We start from the raw sequence: 23466 nt of genomic DNA, 5'->3' as shown, positions 1-23466 counted from the left end.
ATCCTCACATTTTCTCACAGCATTTCAAAGAAATGGCCATAAAACTGTACTTATGTGTAAAAAAGCTAAGCCCATGTGTGGGAACATTATGCTGCTTCCATACAACATGGGTTAGAACCTTACTGAAAATTGCAAAGCCATTTATGTCCTGTCTGGCAAAAAAAAAAAAAAAAAAAAAAAAAATTACCGTGTTTCTTCCTACTGTAATCTGAAACATTCCAAAATGCAGACAAATATAGTGGAAACACTATGAAACCTTGACTCCCAGTGTCACTGAGATATTATCAATGATTTAACTGCAACTACAAGTGAGTGAATAAGCCACTTTTAATAACTCCTCCTAGTGTAGTATCTCTATATTATTGAGCACAGGGACATCTTGGCATGTGTAAAAATTTATCCTGAATGTGAAAAAGAAAGTGATTTCTTTTATGCACCATTGTAAGAGGCTTGATTCTTCTTGGCAAAGAGAGGAGCAATAAGATTGAGTGGGGGATGTGACCTTACCTCCATTAAAAGCTTTAATGAGACAGATCCCAGAATACTGTGTCTGTTCATAGTATCTGCATTTTAGTAAAGATTATGAGATGAGAGAGAGGTCAGGGGAAGGAAGGAAAGAAGAAAAAAAAAAAAAAGGATTTTATTACAGCAATTTTTTTCACAGCCAAAGAAAATAATTTGTAATGAGGGATTTATGAAGCAAGTTCTTAGGTTATCAGAAGAAGACTGAAAAGAAAGGTCAGGAGATGAATTAATTTCAGTCTCTGCACAGAAAAAAAATCCTGAGCCCAATGGTCCCTCCAGTCTCATGGACTCGGGCACAGCCAAGTTGAAGCCAGACATATTTGTACTGAAGAACAATTAAACTTTGAAAAAGTTTCCCATGACAAGTGACTGGATTCTCCACTTTCTACCATTCCTGGGAATTGTCTTGTGCAAGTGCCTGTGGGAAGACCTGCAGTGAGCAAACACAGATCACCAGATGCGGGTGTGGGACAAGAGAACAAGTGTTTGTGTCACATGGAGACCCTGACACTTACAATGTTCTGCTCTCAAAACCAACAGATGAGAAGTGAACAGAAAGTTTAATGCCTCTGTAGATATAGCAGTTTGAAGTCATGATGGTGACTTGTGGTGATCAAATCAAACTTAGGTTTATGCTCGTGGTCTTTTTAGGAGGATCTGCAGGTGTCTCTCAGCCATTGCAAAGGAATATGAGGTTTTATCTCAAGAGAATTTTCCTGAAACAGAAAACTTAAACAAGAACCCCACACCATCATGAACTTGTGGATTAACTTCAACACAGGGCAAAGCCTCCTGTCTTTCATTTTCCAGCTCTTTAGGAAACCAAAGCAACCTCCCTACCAAGGAATGGATATTAGTTCTCAACAGAAAGACTTGCAATGGCTGAGGCAATGGAAGAGAGAAATCCACAATGACCTGTTTATTCAGTAGAAGAACAGGAATTTCTTTCTGTCAGCAACACAAACAGAAAATCTTTGTAAGTGTCCACGTATACAAGCAACTGCTCCCAACCAAGCAGCTTGAGTGCCAGTATTTAGACATGGGACACAGGGCTGCCTTTTATGTCTGTTAAAACACAGCTCCTAAATAAGGCTGTTATTTTGGCTGAGATATCTAACCAGAAAAAGGAACTGCTCAATGAATGGGATACAAATCTGATTCCTATATATGAACAGGGAGAAGCTATAGCTCAGAAGTGAAGTACCCCTGGAGGTGTCTGCAATTTGCAAGTGCCTATTCTCATTAAATACTCAGAACCCTTTGGAAAGTACTGGATGTGTGTCATAGAAGCAGTTTTCCATGTGTCTGCCTGGGACATTTCCACGTGTGTACCTGGGACATTTCTAGGCTTTGCAATTTCAAACAAGCAGAGAATGCTGAAAATTGGATCCGTATTAACTTTCCCCTCTTCTGGGACAAAAAAATTAAATAAACTAAAGTGGATTTTCAAATGACAAATGAGCTCTTGTGGAGGGGACTGTAAGATCCCTTTTCCCATGTTCCAGGCTGTGATCAAGGGAATCTTCCTGGCTTTGGAGGAGTGTGTGGCTCATAGCTCAGGCACACCAGCAAAAGACCACAATATGCAGCTGCTAAATTGCATTTTCAAGTTAAACAGACAGGACAAGCTAGTTGGGGGCAGCTCTTCCTTTGTGTGTTATGGGTGGGAAGGGAGAGAATGGTTTGTCCCAGGCAAGAGCAAAAGGCTGTGACCACCCTGAGGTGCAAATGCAAACCAGAGCCAGGTGCTTGCAGTGTGGGCCAGATGGATGTGTAGCCTTGGCTCTCTGCAGGCTCCATCTCCAGCTTGAACATGTTATCCAGTTTGCTGTGCAGAGCAGAACATGAGGGAGATACCCTCAGATTGTGAATCATTCGTTTCCCCTCCCTCATCCCACCCCATCACTGGAGATGGGAAGCTCATCCAGTGTCCTGTGCACAAGAAGTGAAGACAAACCCCATCCAGCACCCTCTCTTGGGGTTATATTTCCCACTTTCTGATTCCCCAGGTCACTAGGGGAGGAGGTAGGAGACAGTTTACCTGGATCCAGAGCTGGCACTGACTGTGCCTTGTGTTGCTGTGCTAGTAGGACACTGAGAAATGTCTGGGACAAGCTCACATGTCACTGTTTGGAGATGTTACCCTCTGGTCTGGACCCAGCCTGCATTGGCTCTGTCACGATGAAAATGAAGGAAAACACCTAGTTAAATCAGACTAAAATCTGAAAAGTCCTGTTGGTTTATTTTGAAATACTTAGGTGGAATTAGAACCTTTGCTTTGGAGGTTTGCAGCCGAATGTCATGCACAGGAGTTTTATTCATGAACATTGGTCCTGAAGCTGGGTGAACAGTTGCACAAATATATTCTCCTTACAAATCTGATATGCCCACAGCAAAAAATATATGGCTTGAGAGACCACGCTTTGAAAATGTGGGCACGTGTGTGTAACTAAGGCCTTGATACAATAACCACTATAAATATTTGAAAGATGTCAACATCGAGATCTAGATTTTACACACAGATGCCAGCACAATGTTTCCATTGATTAACTGGTCTGTAATAGAAGCTGGAGTATGGAAAATGTACGTTTAAAAGAGCCTTATATAGGTCATGCTGGGATTTCACTTCCCCTGCTTTTGTTGTATCAGTCTGAGAAGATTAACAGGTCAGCAGGCAGCTTTAGCTCCCATACCACTCATTCAGGGTGTGAATATTCCTTGTATGTGTACTCTGAGCTGGAGCTTATTCCCTCTCTAGTGATCTCCTTGCATTGTGTCAGTGTGCTCAGACCTCTTCTCTGCCAAATTTCAACTCTCTGTTGGTATAATCCATGCCCTTAGGCTTGGTTTGAGGCTGTGCATCTTTGTAGCACCCCCAGGGATAAAACATCACCCTCCAGTCCTGTGGCAGAGGTGGGAGCACAGATCAGATCCTCTGAGCCTGGGGTTTTATGTTGCAACACAGTTCACACGTGCTGCCTCATTTTATGGTGGAAAAGGGTCCTGGCAGTCCCATTAACTTTGTGCAGCTAATTCAGTGTTTGAATTAGCTGTCTGTGCCCTGTCTGCTGCCATAAGGGAAATAGGTCTTCAACTGTGTTGTTAATTATCCTCAGCCTGTGATGATCACACACATCTTCACCACTAATTTCCATGGAAAATACTTTCCACATGTGTGTATTAAACCTCTTTTATTTTAGAAGAATTGGTCGGAGAAATACTGAAGGAACAAAATTAGGCTGAAAGATTTCAAAATGGATGCGTTTTGCATGAGATGGTCAATTATGACACTATAAGGAAAAAAATCATTAATGTTACAAAAGACTTAAAACTTTCCGTTTGGACATTTAGAATTGAAGCCCACTGAATTTTTATTTAGAAATGTGTTTTTATTCTGATTTTTTTTTACTTCACAGACTAATAGTCTTTAAAAGTTGACATGAAATATTTCAGTGAACTAATAAGATCTTATTTAAGATAATTCCTCCTTGATGTAGAATCTTAAAATATTTTGGGTTTTGCTCTGATCTGGACAGAATGTCTGGAATTTCCAAACTCCTTCACAAAGTGGAAGTTTGGAGCTTCCGTTTCCATGCAGCTTTATTAGAAAATTACCTAGCAAAGCTGAGAGAGAGGAACCAATGCATTTTTTAGTTCAGTTCCTATTTGAATTGAGCCATGACTGAAGATCTTCCAGGTCGAATTGAGAAAAACTTCAGAATAACTTGAATAACTTTTCTAGTTTGCTAAGAAAAAAAAAAAAAAAAATTAAAACCATTATTTTTAAGTCTCTTCCCTTAAAAAAATACAAACAAAAAACAAACCACAAAAAACTCATACATTTTGTTACTGCTATCAGCAAACAATCATCTCTATCTGGTGTTCTGAAACTGCAGGGTAGGCTGAACTAAGCCCATCCAGCCCATTAAATTTATTCAGCACTGAAATTACATCCTTAAAATGAAAATAATAAAGAACTGGTTGCTTTGGGCTGGTGCTTCGTTTCTTAATTTGTTTGGGTTTTTTTCCCCACAGCAGTTGTACATCCAGATTTGTACACATCAGAAATAGCATCCAGTTTTACCCACACAGGAATTATTCCATAAGAGCATTTAATTGGGTTTCAAATAGCCAGAGGTTGTTAATATTTACCCTGCAGATGATGGGATTGCTTTGTTTGCAGGACCTGATGTGAAAATTGTTTTGACCCCATTGAGAATAATGGTGGTGATATTTTGATCATGTTAGGGGCACAGGGACAGAACACAGGTGCCCTTTTACTGAGCTGTGTCTTGGTGGCAAGTGGCAGAGTGCCACGTGGTGGGTGACCAGGTCTGACTTGTGCTGCAGAAACCAAGTTCTGCCCAAGTGGCTGAGGAACCCATGGGCAGCCTCAGGTGGATGCAAAAAGAACTGCAGAGCTGCAAACTGCAAACCTCCTCAGCCCACAGCACCAAGCTTTCTTTTCACAGGCTCTTTTCAGACATGTTATTTGTCTGTTAGGTAGCAAACCCTCAGCTGGCCTCCAGGTGAGACTGCATTCTGCCCCAACAGAGAAAACCCCAGGTAGATCCCCAGGGATCTTTGTATTTGGAGGAGACAAACTGGTTTGGGCATTTTTATGTGTGCTCTGTGTTCTTGCAGGTTGTTTTATTACCCTTGGAAGTGCCTCACCTGCCCATAAAAAGCAGAGCTCCTTGGGCTTTGCACTCGTGTAGGAGAGTGAAAACATCCCCATCAAACATTCCTGAAGCCTCTGGGCTCAGCAGCTTAGTCAGGGCTTCCTCTCAAAGATGTGAGCTCTCACACCAGTGGGGTCATGGTTCTGGTCCCATTATCCCACCATGCCCTTGGGGACTGTCCTACCCACACAACTGGGCTGCCACACTCCTGGGATTATTTATTCAGTGAGACTTAAAATAATGGGATAGGTGCTGTGGATGCTGTAGGTACTCTGAGATGTGTGAAAAGTTGATACCATGTTCCATGTTTATATTTAGTGCAAAAGAAGTAGAAGACCTTTCCTAATAATCTTCTTAATGAGAATAACATTTTAGTTAAAGTAAAATAGACTTGATGGAAAAACAATCTGATGCTGAGGCACAAGACACAGTGGAGGATGCAAAGCAAGACTGGGGCCTGTGTCAGGACATGAGTGGAAAGTTCTCTTGCACTTTACTGAAAGATGAGAATAGCCAGGTGGATATGGCTGGCTATAGGGGCAGAAATCTCTGATGGGTGATGTCAGGGTCATAATGCCACATCTAACCATGGATGAGTCCAAGTGTGGAACTGGCATTTTTAAAAATTATTATTTAACAGGTGAATGCAATAATTCCAGATTTATTTATAGATCTTCAAGCTTACTTTTTTAAAAATCTTGGCATATGACAGTAGGTACCTGAAAATGGTGCCACTCACCATACAGGTCCTTCTCTCGTCTCTACCTGCCCAGAGCTCAGCCAGTATGCAAAGCAGACCTTAGAAACAGAACCACTTTCAGAGAGGAATATCATTCTCTTCCCAAGAATAAATGTGCACTTCAAGTGTTTTTTCAGATGGTATTTTGTTTTGGGGTTAAATTCCACAATTAAAAGCAGTGTATTCTTGTAATAAGCACAAAGACTGGCCAAAGAGGAGTGATAAACCCCGGCAATAAATACCATTTGTGGGGAGAAAGCAAGAGCTCACCGTACTCCAAAGGAGCAGAAATGGCAGGGATGCTGGAAAATGTAGTAGGAGAAAATAGTTATGGTGCCTTGGGGGAGAGGGGAAGGTGGCCTCTTAAATCCCCTCCTCCTCTTGATTTCTGTGACTCATCCAGACCTGCCTGCAATGGGCTCTTGCATCGCCACATTGTTAGTTTAACTTCTTTGTATCCTGAGCAGCCAGTGGGTCAGTAAAAGAAGCTCTTTGTGCCTTTGGTGGGAGAGAATGGTACGAGGGTTGTTCTTGGAAGAGGCCCAGGGAAAGTGTGGGGTGAGGAGGGAGAAGGGAGTGAAAAAAAAAAAAAAAAAATTCAGAGAAGGGGAAAGAAGAAAAAAGGTGTCTGTTTCACAAACCCCAGCCTCCAGCAGAACTGCCATTTCCTGAGTCTGCACAAAATGTACCAACCCTCAGTGTTCGTGGGCCTGGCAAAGAGGGATGGAGCCAGGATATTGCCAGACCTGGGTGTCCCAGGGAAAAGCTGATGGGCAGCCAGGTCAAGGAGTACCTGATCCTCTGGTTACCACGGAGCTGAGCAGTGAAGCTTGGCTTGAAGTGGAAGGAGGAGCTGCACTCCATAACCATTGCCTTTCACACCAGGGGCTGAAATAGCAGCAATTCCAGCAGCCGTCTTGTCTTTCAAACATGGTGTAAACAGGTAGAGTGTTGCTAAATGAAACTACATCTCCTGATGAGCCTTGGAGACCTCTTTAGACCTTCCTTCTCTGGTAAGCTTTTTGTTCTTCGGTGCCTCACGGGTAAATGTGCTGCAGAAAGAAGAAAAGAGGTTAAATTGCTTGGAGTGTAGAGAAGACCTGGGGTTAGTCCAGGAGGAAGAGCCAAGTCAGATGGGGACCAACTTTCTTCTAACAGAGTCCAAGCAGGGACTAGTCAGGGAGGTGTCTTATCAGTTCAGAATAACTTCATTCTCTCTGTTCAAGGAACAATGAATTTATTTGGGTCAGTGACGGCACTGCTGAGATTGGGAAGGAAAGGTGGGAGGGAATGGCTGCATGCCATGTTCCAAAAGCCTTTATTCAGTGCCAACAATGGACAATAATGGATTTTTATCACCAAGAGTTTTCCCGGAAAACTTCAAGGGATGTATTTCTTATTAGATAGAAATGAGTCTTGAAGTCTTCGAGAAATTGAGAACTTCATGGCTGAGAGTGAGCTGGGGATATAATTATGGAACAAACAACATCCTCAGAAAGACAATGGAGCTGGCAGCTGTTGCATCTTAAGAACAGCTGAACCCTTCTTTCCTCCTGCAGACACTGGCCACAATAGTGTACTTGAACAAGAAACTGAGCGAATATCATCTGAAAGGTCTCTTCTTTCTTCCTCTGACTGTTTCACAGAAATGCATTGCTTTTCTACATAAAACAAAGCAAAACAAAACAAAAAACAGGGGAGTGTTGCAAGGGAGGGACACAGGCTTCATCTTTGCTAGAGCTGGAGATACTGAATAGCAAGATCCCTCCAGAACGTGAGGTGTCTGTGTTCCAGTTCCAGCTCTGACTCAGAAAAAACAAATTCCTCGTGAGCTGCAAGACAAAGCAAACAGAGAATAGTTCAAATGTCTTCCATGTTCAGTATTTTTTTTCTCTTAGTGAGAATCCTACATTTTTCCATGGCTCAACATAATGGTGAACATCTGCTTGGCTAAGATATCTGGGACATTGCAGGAGAGAGGGAAACATCTTGAGAGGCGTCACAACCTACATCAATCATGCCTGTAGCTTTGCTATGTTCTACTCAAGTAGTTTATGCCAGACTTCTCACCAAAACCCTCCAAAAACTGAATGGATACACGCAAAAAGTGGGACTTAAACTTCACTTACCACATCTTCACTATGCATTAGGAAGAGACATGGGTGCTCACACACTTGACTGGGCTCTGGTTTCCACATGCAGGCAATGCAGGCAAATCAGAACAGCCAAATGGTGTGGAGCTCACCCACCCAGCAGCTGAGACACAGCTAAATCAGCACAGGAGAGCAGTAACTTGCCCCTAGCACAGGTATGCTAATTGTTGTGAGCACCAAAAACTGAATGTCTGTAGATGGGAGATGAGAACTTGCCTGGTCTTTCATCTTCTCTCCTAAAATATGAGTTCTTTCCTCAGATAAAGCCTCAATAGGCTGTTTTTTTGAAGGGAATGTCTGTATATATGTATCTTCTGTGTTGTGATTCCAGGACATCTGGGCAAAGGAAGCTTGGTGAGAACCAAACTGATTTTGCTGTTTGTTTTCCAAGTGTGTGGAATTGCAAGTACTGTGTTAGCAGTGTGTTGGGTCAGTCAGTCAGGTTTCTTGTCCTGGCTGTAGTTTGAACATCTCTGCAGCTATTCAGTCATGTCTCCAGTGAATGCTTTGGCCAAAGAAATTAGGGGCTTGAGACCTCAGCGACCAACTAAGGAAGGTGGAGAGTAGCCTACAGATCAGCTCACTCAGATGGAAGGGGGAAGATCTGGGGTTTAGACCTCACTTTCTTCTTGACCAAGTAACTCTTGGTTGACAGGGCCTTATTGCAGCATAGGTCCAAGAGGACAGGTAGAGCATGACTTCCTTTTCCCTATCAGCCAGGCTGTTCTACATCTTGACAGCTCCTGCCAAGAGGAAGGTACTGATTGGAGTGAATATTTAGTAAGAAAAAAAAAAAAAAAAAAAAGCTCTGTCATGGTCTGGGTTCTGAGGTTTTTTCTTAGAGATGTTCAGTCCAGTGCCTGCCTAGGGTTGGGTATGTACTTTTGACTCCTAAGCCAGAAGAGATCCCCCAGACCAGCAAAACTTAGGTAGAGGTAGGAGTTCAAATGTGTGTACTTGGAATCACATAATCTTTGAATGTTTTGGGTTGGAAGAGACCTTAAAGATCATCTGTTCCAAACCCCCTGCATGAGCAGGGACACCTCCCATTAGACCAGGTTGCTCCAAGCCCCATCCAACCTGGCCTTGAACACTTCCAGGGATGGGGCAGCCACAGCTTCCTTGGGCAACCTCTTCCACTGCCTCCCTACCCTTGAAGTGAAGAATTTCTTCCTAATGTCTAATCTTCACCTACCCTCTTCCAATTTAGAACCGTTACCTCTACACCACTACGTGTGGTTATAAAAACTTCCTCTCCAGCTTTTCTGTAGCCTTTTCAGGTACTGGAAAGGTGCTCTGGAAGGTGTCTCCCAGGCACCTTCTCTACTCCAGGCTGAGCAATTCCATCTCTCTCAGCCTGATTTAACAGGAGAGGTGCTCCAGCCCCTTGATTACACAGATGCTCTGAGCTGTGTTTTTTTGTCACTGCAACATGGGCATCCTTGGCTCAAGCATAGCATTTTAGCTGATACTTATACCAGATAAATCAGGCTGAAAATACAGAGCTCAGCACCCTGGTTTAGGTCCTGCAGCACTCCTGTGCCATCACACACTAAGAAGAACCAGTGCTGTTCCAGGCTGGCAATAGCAGATCCATCCTCAAATCTGATCCCAGTTTCAGGCTTCTCCCACCAGTGAGCCCTGCTGGCTCAACAGCTGAATCATAAATCACATTTTGCTGTGGCTTTCATCTCCAAAACACATCATAAACATTAATCATAACATCCCTGTTAAGTACCGGTAGGTTCAATGGTCAAAATTTAATATCTTGCAGGCATTTTATTATCCAACACAGTGGTTTCCCACTCTGCAGAGCTGAAAATAACCCAGCATAGAGAAGGTGATACCTCAGTGTTAACTTAGGAGACAGATCCTGGCCAATGTCTCAGGATATGCATCAGTGTGGTGGCAGCATTCAGAATTCTGCCCCATGCCCAGAGTGTTAAAACCAGGTCCTCAAGTGTGTAAAACCTGAATTAGTGAAAAAATAATTTTTTAAAAAAGCTATTTTTTAAGCCTTTACAGCTAGACTAGATTTTGTTCTTGATTTAAGTAGCACAAATCCTTTGGTTTCATGTAGTTACCTGTAAAAGACTGTTGTTCATTGCTAAAGAAAAGCCATAGCTCCAGAAGTCAATAAGGGGAAGTGTAGGTGAATGGCTGTGTGAAGGCAAATCAGGTCACTGTGCAGCATCATGTGCCACAGTGAGGGAGAGACCAGAGACTTCTCAACACGTAGAAAGCCATCCTGAGCAATAGTCTACAAAAAAAGAGGAGGTTTGGCCTTCTCTGGCTTGCAGAATGTTAGCCAGCTGGATTTTTCTCGCATCAGGAGAGATCACTACTTTGAAAACCACGACTTCTTTGATCCCAGTCCTAGCAATACTGTTGGACCTCTGCTGTACAATGAGCTCAAGGTCAGTAAAATATTTTTCAGTTGTGGTGGAAGCATTTAAGCTGGAATTTGTTAAATCAGGGGAACAATTCCATGGGCAGAAATTGAACTCTGCGTGTGACATTTCTCTTCTTATTACACTTCAAAGTATTAAATTGTGCAGGTTTCTACTTCCATTGAAAACAACTTGTCAGTTTTAGCATTTTGTTACTTTGAAGTCCTACTTTTATTCTCCCACAAAGGGCTTTAACTTCCAGACAAGGTTATCCTAAAAATATATTTTAAATGTTGACTTTGAAACCTTACAAAGGACATGGCATAGGAGAAATTCAGGATGGAATGACTTTCTCAAGGGAACAGCAAAGTAACTCCATTTTTCTTCCACCCCCACATTTCCCCTCAGTTTCCAGTGTATTTCATTGGCTGTCAGCTCCTTCTACCTCCTGTGTAGAATCTGATGTTAAAACTTTTAGGTAAGCTGTTCTTAGGGTTAGTTGTTTCTACTGAAACTTATTCCAGAGGATTTGCCTGTTCCCAGCAGCAAGCTGAGTTAGCAACACCTGCAGCTGGTCCTTTGCAAACATGACCATAATTAATGTGTTTGAGTGATGTTCCTAAAGTATTGAAAGGCAAAAGAAACTCTTATGGATCAAAGTGTGATTTGGGATGAGTAAGATCAATGAAGCACCACTGTGAAGCCTCAGAAAGTGAAAGACACTTCCATACTCCTGGGTGCTTTGTCTATTCTGATGACAAACATACTGATGTGTCCTAGGTCTTTTTTTGATTGATCCACCACAACTGTGCAATGCTTGGAATGATATTTTCATGCTTAATTAAGTGTTTGAGCTACTAAATGATGAAGGAAATAAGAGTAAGATAGCTGAATAACAAGGGGTGTAGAAGAGGCAGAAGGTGGAATGTGGGTGTTTGAGAGCTGGGAGTGCAGAGTCTGAGGAAAAATACAGAATATCAGTTTTGTACAACTGCAGAAGATGTCCTAGCCTAAGGACATCTGCATCTCTCTGAGGATTGATATGTTGAGCAATGTGGTCCCACTGCCACTATCCTGCTGATTCACAAGAAGAAAGGATTTCAGGGCTGCTCTCCTAAGGTTTGTTTGGGTTCTCTGCCTTGCAAGGGACAGAGGAGGAGTTTCTCCTGGGAGAATAATAGCATCTTGGAAGTCTTGTTTTCTGTCCCTGATTCAGTCAATAACTATGCTTACTTAAATGGCTTGTTATGTAGATGGATTAGGTTCTTTTTATTAAAACCCACTATTTTATTTAAAATACCCACTAGTATTTTTCGCTATGTATTTTTTACATATAAAAATGTAAAATTGCCCTTTTGGAGCAAGAGCCCTTATGAACAATTTTCTTCAGCAAAACTGACCTTTGCCTGCTGCTAAAGGTAGTATGGGGATCTTCCAAAAAAAGTCAAATGGGTCTCCCTGATAGGAAAGGTAAATGCAATTATTTTTATGAAGAAAGGCACTGGGATCCAACTGCAAATGTTCAGAGAAATGACAGTGAGGCAGACTGAAGGAAACCAGTCTGAATGAGGTTAAGGTTTTGCAGAGTGACACATCTGGCATCAGTCAAGGAAATGACAAGTTCTTTTATACTCTTCTTAGAAAGACTCCGAGGTTTTGATTGTGCTGGTTGGATGATTATCTAAGGAACAATACTCAAGATTCCTTTTCCTAAGGCTCAGCCACTCCTGGCAACTTTCTAAGATGCTTGCAAAAATAAATTTAAAAAAAGTTAGTCCTAACATCATTAAATTGTGTCCGTTCTAGATAGAGCCTCAGAGCACTTTCATAGACCCTCAGAATAGCTAATTTACAATATAACTGCTCATCCCAAGCCTTTGGCCATGTAACTCTCCTACTTACTGTAAGCATTGAAATGGCTTTGACCTCCTTTTTCATTGCCATCTCCTCACCTGCCATTACCCACCATCCAGAGTAATATTTTCAACATCTGACAGCAGTCCCCACCAGATAGCATGAACTGGCTAACAGGGAATTCCCAAACCTCCTGATTCATAGCTAAGCATCATTGAAGAGAGCATGGGCAAGTGCTTCTGATAAATCACCATCCTTAAATGCCTTTCAGATAAACACCTTATGGCACTTTGGCATGAGAGCTGATAAATGAGGGAGTGGAAAGACAGAGGGTACATTCAGGTGATTTTTCCATTTTTTAACATCAGGAGACAAACCAAGGATTTTTAACCTTTACCTTACAAATGATGACTACAGATAGAGCAAAGTGGTGGATTTAACCTCAGTAAGTGTGTGTTAATTTCAGTTCTTGAGAGTGTGCTCCATTAAATTGCTTTTGACAGAATTTAATAGGAATTTTAGGCATTTCATATTAATAAATAAACATTATCTTTGTTATTTTAAGTATAGTGCTTTTCCTTGGTTGAGGAAGCCTGGCTCTCTCACTTGATTTATACCATGCTATGTTAAAAAAAGGTAGTAATGATGTGTATGTTATTCATATACTTGGAATTCTCAAAGGATTTTAAGTATGTCTTGACACGTATGTTCATAAATTATGTCTAAGGTAGACATTTTGGCAAACTGGATATGGAATTAATGTTCTTAAGACTTCCAAATACCATTGATCAAAAATGCTTTCAAAATCCTCCAGAATTCCAAACTGATTTCTTTTGAACCTGTCTATGTGGTCAGTGCACCACCTATCAAATTGTCTTCATCTTGGAGATGTCGTGCACAGGCCCAGGCTGTGTTTCAGTGCAAATTCTTCCCCTCACAAAAACTTCATTTCATCACTTTGAGGCTGAGCAGCTGAGTGCAAGTCCCTGCTGAAGCAACGCAGTGAAACATGAGTGAGTACAGAGCTTGGCATTGCAGATGTGTGCTTGTGAGTTCCTCCTCAGTGATGATCTTTTTATACTGAATCTAATGTGTGAAATGCAAAGGCAAACAGTGGGTTTAAGCAGTGAGCCCCATGGTTTCTGTGAGGTAGATTTGAAGGATGCTCTGAAGATCTGGAGAGGCAGAATCCAACACAGTCTGAGCTGAGAGCAGGATTCTGGTTTTGCTCCTCTCTCTCTGTTTATTGGCTTAACTCCCATGGACATTTTTCTACATCTCTCCCACGTGTGTTAACCTTATAGCCTGTTTTGGGCACTAAAAGTAGTTTTCCTTACTGCCTGACAGCTTTGTAGCCTTCAGGTAAGAGTGTAATCCCAAGAGCATTGCTGCATTCTGGTCTGTACAGTGAGCCCAAGTGGGAGCCATGGTTGTTGTCCTTAGGAAAAGCAGATGCCAATTTCATATTTCTTTGGCAGAAAGCATTATTCTGGATGCAGCAGTGACAAAACTTGAGTCAGTTCCCCTGCTTGGAGTCCCAAGTCCTTTCCAGGCCTGTCCATGTCCCAGAATGTCTTTGTGATGTCTGGCCAGGTGTGCTGCAAAGCTTTCCTTACCTTCCTCCTTCCTTACCTACTGTCTTTTTGATGTTTTCTGCAGCTGGGTATTTGGAGATCCTGGCTGCTCATCTCCATACCACAGTGTGTTTCTGCTGTGATTTAGAGAAGATAGAGGTTTAATTATTTATAATTACAATGCTGCTATAGTGTTGCTTGTTGTTATAATTTACAATGTTGCTTACATTCTTGCTGCCGCTGATCTGAGCAGATCTCATTCAAATCCTCTTCTTGCCTGATTTCCTTTCCAGCATGTGGAAAGGCTCTATCTCTGCTGGGTCTCCATTATTCCTGCAACATCTGCTCTGTTTGATTCCTTTCTGGTACATCTGTTTCAGGCTCTGAGATGATACTCCTTGGTTCTTGTGGCAGAAACCTGAAAAAAAAAAAATCTTTCTGGGTGATCCCATGGCATTCAGAGCTGTCTTCCAAACTTTACTCGGTTTGGAAGTCTTCTTTCCATAGCTCTGCCCACACCAAGCAAATTCCTTTTCTAATCATTCCCTGTTTGAATGTGTAGAAGCCTTTTATAAACTGAAAATATCTTCTTCAGCAGAAATGAGCAGTTTTTCAGCCTTGCCATCTAGGAGTCCTGTGTAAGATCCACACTTCTGTGTTTCTTTGCAGAAGCCACAAATGAGAATTTATGAAGGACCTGAGTTTACACAGTTCTGTGGTAAGTGCCATGATACATTTTACTGTCATGTTGGAGTGTTTTTTCTCTTCAGAGGAATGGAATATGCTGTTCCCAGTCTTTTTTGGGGAGGTTTGATGCACGTAACCAGATGAACTGCTATTGAACCTTACTACTATACCATCAGATTGCAGGTGCAGAGGCAAGTGTGGGATTTCTAGGTTCACAGAATCTAATAAACTTGACAAAACACTTTGCATTCAAATTTTAAAAGGCTCAGGGGGTATCTCCAGTATTAGTGTGCCCATGTTTCTGTATTTCTTTCAAGGAGCACACATGTTAGTGCTTACAGTGTGAGGACAGTGTTAATATATGAACAGAATGAGCTGGGAGTAAAATTTGATTTACTGCAGGGAAGTAAATTTCCCAAGGAGACATTGTTACTTTACCTGGCAGTACCAAAGTCTGTAGCACATATTTCTCCATGAGTTGTATGTAAAGACAAAACCTCGTGCAAGCCAAGAACTCCACAGAAATCTGTATGTTGAAAAAATATTTGGAGAGCTGAGAGCCTCCGTTTTCTTTGTATGTGAAGAGATTTCTCACTGGGTTTCAGAGCAAATATCTTTTTAAACTTACTTATGTTTCTTTGTGCTCACTTTTCTGACAGCTCACTGGCTTTCCTATCACAGAGCAGCAGTGAAAATAGCAAGTTCTGCACAAAGACTTTAAAATACTTCATGATATAATTTGGATTAAAAAAAAAAAAGTCTGATAGTGGCAAGCTCAGCCACCCAAAACCTGCTCCACAAGCCTCCCCAGTGGGACAGCCTCTTTCTCTGGGATGAAAAGCTGTCACTTTAAATTCCTATAGGTCTTGTCCTGTTGTACTTTTCCCTCATTTGGGGCATTTTCCATTTCTAAGGCCAACACAATACAACAGACAACGTGTTCCCATTCCTAAAGGTGAGCTGGAATCCTGTACCATTCCCAAGGGTGAGGGTTTCTGTGAGTCTACCCCCACTGCTTGCTCAAATCAGCTACTTCCTGAAGTTTCATTTCCCTCTGTCCAGCTCCCTGGGTAGAGGAGAAGCTTTCAGAAGAGACACATGATGTTCTGTCTGGCCAGAGATATCTAAAAGTCTTGGCCATGAAACAAATAACTTTCATAACAATAACTTTGATCTGATCTGTTCCCTGAATTTTGTGGTTTTGCCAATTTTTATCCTCTCTCCACTCTCTTTCAAAAAAAAAATAATAATAAAAAAAATTGTTTCATTGTTTCTCTGTTAGCTCAGAAGTGCCACAAGCCAAGTTAGAGTCCCTTTGCTTTAGACATGCCAGGGACAGAGCAATCCATCCAGGCTCATGGATACCACCTTCCAGCCTTGCATTCCAGCAAACCCTTCTCTCACTGAGGGACTGTTCACTGGAATGCTGGAGCTACCACAAGATCTTCTTTCATGTCCTGGGGTATCCTGGGCTTTCTCTGATTTAAGAGGCATGTTTGAGTCCAGGCAAGCATCCCCTGTGCTAGTGTCTTAGGCCTTGAAAGGCTTTATCTGAATCCAAGCCCATGTCTGAGGTTGCTCCGTGGGCTTTCTCCCTGTTAGTTAAGATCTTCTCTCATGCTTTCCATCCAGCTGTAACCTGTTATCTGTCTAGCTCAGACTGGTGGCAGATCTCAAGCAGATTTAGATGAACTGTGCAGTGGGGTGTGCTGTGTACAACTTGCCAAGCAGGATGCTCAGGGTGATTCTGGTTGGGCTGGCACATAAAAACCAACCCCAGCCTTTTGAGATGTGAGATAGGTGTGAATACCTTCACAAAAGCCTGACCCTGAGCTGACACATGTCTTCTCTCTCATTTGGTATTTCCATGAAGGTCCTTGAGATGATCCTAGTAGACTTTTGACCTATTTCACAAGCTGGGGTTTGTTTGTTTTTTTTTTAAATTTGTTTTTCTTTCCAGCTCCTTGAGCTCTTGTTTTGGTTGAAAGGTTTTAGTAACTTCCAGATGAAAAGGCCTTCCCTTTTTTTATGAGAAGTTCTGTGATCCATCATACTCCATTGCTCAACATTATGCTGATCCATCACTTAGCAGCTGAGTTCCAGAATGTAGCAGAGCAGAGTTAGAAGAATCAGCTTATAGAGGTATTTGTCACAATTTTGCCTAAAATTTCTAATACTGGCCATTGATAATCAAAGGGTGTCTGCTACATGAATATTTAGTTTATCTTAGTGCAGTTTTAGAAAGTTCTTTTTTAAGTTCTGGTCACAGTTGTACTTCAGCAGAGTTTTTCAGTCTGTTCAAACACACTTCATGCTGTCCCCAAAGAACTGGTCATACTTCTATCCTTTCTGGGAAGCTATGGAATTGGATTTTGACTCAGTTCCTCGTTATAGGGTTACAAAAATTGTTTAGATCTTGTTTTAATTATTTTCTGGCTATTGCTGAGTTTTGTGAGTACCTCCATTATTGGTTCCAGTTTGATTGAGGATAGTGGCTCAACCTTTCTCTCCAGGGAAATTTGATTCCTCTGCTGATATTTGCGTGCCCGGAATCCAATATTTTTGGTGTGCAAGATTGTTTTCATTGGAAGGAGAAAATAGTGACAGGGATTCTTTGAAAGCAATCATGTTTGCTTATGCAGAATGTTCACAGAGACCTGCAGCAATGACCTCGTGTCCTGGCTAGGTGGACACAATGGGATTCAGTGTCCTCATTCATTGTGCCATTTTTCTTCTCCAGAAACTCTACCCTTTTTTAGTGTTATTTTTTTATAGGTGCTCTTTGTGGTATTTTCTACCTGCCACTGATTTCTTCTGTCACTTGTGCAGACACATACAGGTGTAGCAAACCATGAGCAGTATTTATGGTGAGTATTCAGTTCCTGGGAAACCCACCAAAGACATTTGAGTTTATACATCAGTCATGAAGATTGGTGATAGGAACAAAATAGCATTTTTTCTGCTCTTGTTTTTCCTGAATCAAATACAGCCACCAGGTCCATCAGCTTTAGAGGGACATGGAAATATCCATACACCAAAGATAATAACTTGTGAAGCATTGAATCTTCCAGCAGAATAATGAAAGAGATTTGTGCTCTGTGCCACGCCTTTGCCAGAACTGTAAGGTAGCTGGTAGTCTTTTAGTCTTAACATGCCTTATTTTCTCATTCTGAAGTACTGAGATAGAAGTAATAGATTATCAGTTAGCCATAAAACCATAGATGTTAGTGCCTGAAGTGTGTTTGGGTCAATCAATTCATTGATTTGGAATCAATCTAGAAATGCAAATATAAATCACCTCATTAATCAGAATGGTGGCAGGCACAGTTTTGTAGGTTACAAGCAGAAAAAGGTCTTTTTTAAATTTGTTTTTCTGAATTTCCTTCAAATGGAAGGAGCCACTCTGCAGACTTCCTTCAGAAGGGATTTTTTCTTTCTGAACCTTCACATTTTTTCCCAACTGAGCTTGTGGGAAATCAGTCCTCCAGTGTAGCTTCATCTGGAAGAAGCACACCTGAGAATCTGATTTGAGGGACTGGCCTTCCTGTGTCTTTCCCCATCCATATTTCAGAGTTTTGCTCTGTTCTAGATATGTAGGACAATTATGTAGCTATTGAAGAGGAATGAGTTCAAATAATTTTAAGAGGTAAACAACGTCATTAAATGCATGATTGGAGGAGTTCAGAAATTTAGAGCACCACCTTTGTTTTAGTGAAAATGGGATTGTATGTGGGTGAGGTAGGGAAGCCAGGGGGTGTTCCCTCAGTAGAATTCTCTCATGTGCCAACAAGAATTAAAAAAACCCTAATACATGGCAATTTTTCTAATGGCAACAGGAATCCTGTTAGTGTTACAACCCCTGGTCTGACCTGAGGGTTTGGCCAACTGAAGGCTGATCCTTTGCACCCAGTGATTTTGCAGAAAAGGGGTGGTGTAATTCCCCCCCAGGTCAGTGCCTGCTCTGGCTCTGCTTTTCCAGCCAAATCCTCACTATTCTTGGCCCCATCAGGACTCCCCTCCATGCTGCATCCCTGGGGTCAGCAGCACCTGGGCTGTGGCTGCAGCTCCCACCCACTGGCCCCAGAGAAGCCCTTTGTCACCACAGCTGGTATTTTTTCTGCTTTGGCTTGGCAGGCCCTTCCCTGATGAATCTGTCCTCTTGACCCTTTTTGTCCCTCTAAACAGCCATGGTTTTGCTCACCTAATGAGTAATGGAGGATGATGCTTTGCCTCCAGCTTGCTGAAAGCTCTGGTTCCACCCTTGATGCCCTGTTTGGGGCTCTAAACATCCCCTCTGGCCCCTGTCCTCTCTCCTGTGAATGTTTTAGATCTCTCTCAATTTATTTATTTATTTTTTTTAGATTTTCAGCTTTATGTCTCATCCCTCCTCTGGGGTGCTCTGTTCCACCAAACAGTAAACCCTTTCCTTGCTTTTACCATTCTCTTCTCTTTCTCCCCATACTGCTTGCTCACACATCTGTTCTGGAGATGGCTCTGAAACATCTTTCTTTCCCCTCCAGAATTATCCTCTGTAGGAAAACTCTCTCTGAACTGACACTGACCTTTTCCCAAGGGGCCAGGACACATGCTGGAATTTAAGCTCCAGCAACACAAACACAGCCAAGTTTTTCTGATCTATCTTCCTTAGTTGTTTTCAGATATATATCATGTGTCTTAAAATTCACAAATCATTAGTAATTATAGGACATTTTGGCATGTAAACAATGATGTTTAAATGCTGAGAGGAATCTGGCAGAACATTACTGCCCTACCTTTCCAAATTTTGGAAGCTATTCTTGGCTTATTGCATATTATATAACAGAGCCTTTAAACATGGTTTATCTTTAGACTGAAAGTCAGTGACTATTGTCAAACCACAGTGATGAATTAGCTGAAGCTGATGAGATGTGTTTGCTAGAGGAACTGACCAAGACAAGTGAGAAGTAGCCAGCCTGTTTTGGGAATAGCAATGCTCTTAAAGATAAGTAAATAATGCTTGTGATTCCACATGTACTGTTCTCTTGGAATAATTTTTCTGACTTCAGAATAAACAGAAATGTTGTTTATATTATGGCTCTCAGTTTTTCATAGGGCTAACTAAGGACTTCTCCTTGAGAAGACAGCAAAGCAATTGACCATAACTGGGGCCACAGAAATGTAAAATATCTTAATTTTTCTTTTGGGTGTCCTGCCATACAATCAGTTTCTATCCAATGGAGTCAGTGTAACTCAGGCTTTTTCTCCTACTCTTACTGGCATCAGAATATTGAGAGCAAAGTTAAAAGAACAGACTTTTTATGCCTTGATTTGCTCATGTGTTTTAAATAGATGTTACCTCTGAGAACTAGGATCTTAGAATTCAAAAAGAATTAAAGGATGTGTCTTGGGTGAACAATCTCATGCTCCTCACAGGGGTATTTGTGCACCCTACTCTGACTTCAGAAAAATTCTATAAAATCTGGGAATGTTTTACCCAGTTTCTTATTTGACTCATCATTAGAGGCTGATGATTTCTGGAAGGAGTAAATTATAACTCACTTCTGTTGTGAATATTTAATAGTTTGGTCTTCTTTGAATATCTAACATACAGGTTACATGTGAGTCCAGCCAGAACACCCATCCCAGCTGGTGAGATTTTGCCCTATTTGTAACTAGCAACTTGCCAGAGAATGTGTTGGATTCTTCATTGCTTATAGTCTTTAAATCAGACTGAATGTCATTCCAAGAAAGATGCCCAAGTCATCCACAATTTATTGGGACTGATTTAGGAGTTGCTGGGCAACCTCCTCTGGGCTCTGCAGATGTCAGAGGAGGTGACTGTAAAGTTTCCATGTGAGCTTAAAATCTGCAAATACGTGGCTGATCTTAGAAATACCATGGTCTTAAAAAAGTTCCTCTCTTTGCGTGGAAGGAGGTTTTAAGATCTTTGATGTGCTAATGATCAGAGTCATCTGGCTGGGTGATAAATCCCAGATGAAAGAAGTAATGGGTAAGTTAAGGCTTCTTTCTCACCTCTGCCTGGGAGCTGTGACACATCTTAGAAACTTTCTTAATAAACAGAATGTGTGGTCATGGGACTGGGCACTATTTTAATTGCTGCTCAGTAGGAAGCTGTTTTCCTATTTTATGAAAGTTCTCTGGAGTTTTTCAAATGCCCTCATGGAGCTGAAACTGTACCAGCCTTACACCCCCACCTAGGTTAAAACTCAGGGTTTAGGGCTCTGGGATTCTAATGTTGTGTCCTTGTTCCAGGTCTTTTGTTTTCCAAATCTTTCTGAAAGAGTTGAGCTGGGGACTATGGACTTCTGCAAAACTCCATCTCCTTCTTATTTTGAATAGCAGCTCTATCCTGGACACTGAAATTTTCCCAGGGGAAAGACAGCCAGGATTTTCTGGTGAAAATATCACTTTGCACAATTTGATATTTTTTGGCAAACACCTTCTTCCCCAAATAGTAAAATATTTTGTCAGAAAATTCAGGACCAAGTCTGCTGGCAATGATAGAGAAAAAAGCTACATTCAGATATAGCAAGAGATCACTTAAAATTGTAATGCTTTAAGATTCTTGAAAGCTTTGTGGGCCACCAGAGATAATAAATCATAGGAATTGTGAAGGCCAAGATGGAAACACTATCAAATAGAATACAAATTGTATCTTCTCTTTTAAGTGTTCAGAAGTTTTTTTTAATTAATATGTTTACATACTTTTAAATCAGAATTTTCTGCCAATGCTAGGGTATACTTAGGGGGAAAAAAATCAAACAAAAACCCCAGAAATTTTTCTTCTCAAATCAGATTTATTAAATCTAAACAAATGTCTTTCCCAGACTGTCTGAAGCCAATAGTGCTAAATTTTAACTTTGCAGAAAGTATTTAACATAATGTGTGTAAATATTATGTTAAAGGTTTCATGTCCTGTTTTGAACAGTGGCAAAAATTTCCTTTCATCCTTTAGGTTTTCCACTAATTTATTTCATATTAAATCAGAGCAGGCTAAAAAAACTGCTGATCAGATCTTTACTGAGCTTTATTGTAATGTGGTTTAAGTGGATACAGACGGATGGTTTTTCTTTTTCTTTATTTCTTCATTTTTTCCCTCCATGCCTGAAATACTATACAGGAGCCTGAAGTTCTTGTGGCATCAACATGAGAGTTTCAAAATGGGCCAAAAAAATAAATATTGTAAAAATATGTCATCCAAATCAAATACTGTGTGAAGAAGGGAAACTGGAGAGGTTAGAGCTGTGGTTCAAGGTTTAATCTGCAAGGTACCTCAAAAGTTAGCTAAATACATTTCAGATGGATGTGAAATGCAGAGGGAATATGTGAAGTCTCTTGCCTCTGTGAGATCTTGAGCCTGACTCAAGTAACAGCTTTGGAGGCCAAGTTCCCACGTGGTTACCTATGGGGTGATGGAAATAGGTTTAGATTCTCCCCTCCCTTCAACAGCAGCATCCACATCATAAAAAGCTGAGGATCTGCTGTGGCCTGGCAGTACCATGGGCATCCTTATCTTCACCTGCAAGCAAAACCCAGAGGGTGCTCAAGAAATGTATTGCTCTGCCTACTGACTGCTCCTGGGGCTTAGCTCTATAACTGCCCTAATGATGCTAAATTGCACTGTGTAGTCCCTCAACAATTATGTGGGCTAGGAACAGTATTAAATGACAAAAATGACATGAATGTAATTGTAAGATTGTCTCTCAGAAGCATGAAAGTCAGTAAATGCCAGAGTCTGCACAGGTTTCCTTCTGGCAGCTGCATGCAACTTTAGCACAGAGAAGGAGCATAATATTCCTGATTGTGTAAAAAGTCTTTCCTTATGGGAAAACTCCATCAAAATGCTTATTTCTAAATATTCACTACATAGTGAACGTTTGTGCAAAGAGTTTTCACCCAGTGGTTTACACCAGAGAGCTGATGTTGGCTATCAGAAATTGACCAAAGGTTTTCAGCTTTTTTTTGAGTAATATTTTGAAATCTTACCATTCCTTTCTCAGAGCTGGTTGAATTTAATAGTCCAAGACAGTTGTACTGAACAGATTATTTGGGGGGTGCACTTCTGGTCAGCTGTTTGACCATGGTGCTTTGCCTGGAACACTGAGCAAGAGTCTCAGCAGTGAAATCCGAGGAAGAACTTGCACAAAAATTCTAAGGGCCAAAATCTCAACATTTCAGGGATCCCTAAAATGTTATAGAACCAAGTGCCAGTGTTTGTGCTGCACTGTGTGAGGGCCAAAAAAAGGATGTGCATGGATTATTTAAAATATTTTACCAGCTTCACCATGAAATAACATCAGGAGGAAAGAGAAACTACCTTGTTCTGATTGAATTTTCATGTTAAGATTCTTTAAAGTGTTGTGTAGGATCCTCTGCAGCCAGCAAGCTTATTACAAAAATAATTATTTTTAAAAAGGTTGTTATAGGTCATGGATATGAAATAACATGGTCACATCAATGAATCCCATCTTAAGTATTAGTGAAGCATTTATGCTTCTCATCCTAAAGCTCTGCTAAAATTGAGGACAAGGCCCTTAACCTGAGCTACTTGACTGAGCATCTTTGTGAAACCATTCAACAAACACTAAGAGTAATTTATATTATCTCAAAGTAATAATAAATTGTGGAGTATTTTTTTTTCACTTAACTATCTATGGAAAAATCAGTGTGTTCCTTTATTTATATCCTGGGGTAACCTATAAATTAGTTTCTTAGGTATTTCTAAGGGTAGCTCTGTGTGTGGGATTTGCTAAGAAAGCCTCCTGAATTCTGGTTTGGGTTTCCTCTGGTGAAGGGAGCATGCATATCCCCAAGTAAGACATATGGACGTGCCCAGTTCAGTCTGGAGAATTTAAGACTCCT

The 23466-nt window shown here is 41.2% G+C and overlaps 1 long non-coding RNA gene across 5 annotated transcripts in view; it reads right to left on the bottom strand.

Moving 5' to 3' along the window:
* Nucleotides 1-3893: 3893 nt before the first annotated feature.
* Nucleotides 3894-23466, bottom strand: part of LOC139800372 (uncharacterized) — a 39364-nt gene continuing 19791 nt past the window's right edge. For 3 of the 5 annotated variants that reach the window (XR_011727722.1, XR_011727721.1, XR_011727720.1), the window contains exons 3-5: nt 14145-14335; nt 13976-14054; nt 7158-7778 (exon numbers count right to left, since the gene is read on the bottom strand). This is a non-coding gene — a long non-coding RNA (uncharacterized lncRNA). Of the gene's footprint in view, nt 4272-6739; nt 7779-8075; nt 10071-10183; nt 11656-13975; nt 14055-14144; nt 14336-23466 lie in introns of those variants that run through there. The other 2 variants (XR_011727718.1, XR_011727719.1) reach the window with 2 other exon arrangements.

This window comes from Heliangelus exortis, chromosome 10 (assembly GCF_036169615.1).
Source record: "Heliangelus exortis chromosome 10, bHelExo1.hap1, whole genome shotgun sequence".
NCBI lineage: Eukaryota > Metazoa > Chordata > Aves > Apodiformes > Trochilidae > Heliangelus > Heliangelus exortis.
Note: the sequence above shows the minus strand (reverse complement) of the source record. Positions and strands in the feature narration are given on the sequence as shown.